Here is a 1,623-nt window from a genome sequence, read left to right as displayed (position 1 = left end):
CACATTACAATAAACTTGATAAATAACTTTGACACAAATAGAGGGAGTAAAGACGAAGAAATAGTGGGGAGAGAAAGAAAGAGAGGTGGAAAATATAATAAATGTTATAGAGAAAACGGGAAGAATCCCCGCTGAACCAAAAGGAAAGTCTCGTCGCCGGTCGAAGTAATGCAGAAATTATAAACTAAATCTATATTTACACAAGTGAATATCATGAGGATGACCGAAGATAATGATTAAAGAAGAGAAGCAAACACAGTAGAAAGAATGGTCGAAGAGATCTCGTGAGTAAACGGGGAATTCTTCATTATGAACGGACTAGTACTGAAGATAAAATAAAGAAGTAACAGCAATGTGAATCTGGGAAGAAAGGACTAGGGATGATGAAGAGAAGTGGGAGGAGAAATAACAAATAATGGTTTTACACAAAAATGACGATGAGGCTTCGAAACATCAAACGACTCCGCGAATCGAGTTTCATGGTTCAACGAGTGTTTAGAAAAGGGGAGCATACAGAACATGAGCGATATCAAACAAACAAACAAATATGGAAATGATTGTAGGGAGGACGAGTAGAGGAGTTAAAAAAAAAGGAAAAGAAATAAACTCTACACGCAGTTTGAATACATCCTATGGGATCGGAGCGACCTCTTGTGGGCAGTGTATCACATGACTCGAACTCCTGCATCACTCTTGGGGCTACCCCGAGAGGTCCTCTTCAGCGGCCAGCACAACAGCTGGATGCCTCACCTAACGTGGTTATTTCATCCATGGTTTTCTTTTCAATTCTCTTCGGTAAGTGGTCAGAGAGGGTTGGAAATGGGGGAAGGGTTTCGCGGACTAGGCTGGAATGGATAAGGGATGGGGTTGTGTCTGCGTGAGGGGGGAGGGGGAAAGCTGGATGAAATCTCGAAATCAGAGTGACTGCTAAGAGTGAAATGATTCGGAGAACACGCAATGATTTTATCAGTGAAGTGAGCAGAACACGTGCACCGGATGTCACTGAGAACTGAAGAGGTAAACAGATGAAAACGGCGGGAAAATGGAAGCAAGGAAGTGTTGACAATTCACCCACCCCAGTTTCCCTTCCTATTCTGCATGGCCTGAAGGAAATGGAGGGACCATTAGACAACGGCATTGTTCACCGGGTCAGTCTTGTTCGTCAACGCCTCCATCGCAAGTCTGAGTTCGAGACCTGGAAGGAGAGGGGGCGAGGTTTGTGCTGATGCAGTAACATATTTTCCTATTCTTGTAGACTGCCTTTTTATTTATTTATTTACCACTTCTTTCTTTGAGTCCTGTGGAATGTCGGCCAAAATATCCGAGATGCGCGCTTGCGGGTGCGAACGCATTCTCGAGCGCAAAGGGGACTGATCTATACTTAAGCGGCGACCAAGAATAATGCCCATCTAGCCTTCGATATTCGCGACTTACATTATAAAAAAGAAAAAGAAAATAACACTGAACATTTTAGTCTGACAACAAAGATTTTTTTCGAAACAATTTTTCAGGAATTTATACAATAAGAGAAAAAAAAGAAAAATAAAGGAGGGAAACAAAAGAAACAGCAACTTTGATCACTTTACAACAACATAAAGAAAAAGTTCACCAGAAACTTTCAGT

Source organism: Penaeus monodon, chromosome 33 (assembly GCF_015228065.2).
Source record: "Penaeus monodon isolate SGIC_2016 chromosome 33, NSTDA_Pmon_1, whole genome shotgun sequence".
Classification (NCBI taxonomy): Eukaryota; Metazoa; Arthropoda; class Malacostraca; order Decapoda; family Penaeidae; genus Penaeus; species Penaeus monodon.
Note: the sequence above shows the minus strand (reverse complement) of the source record.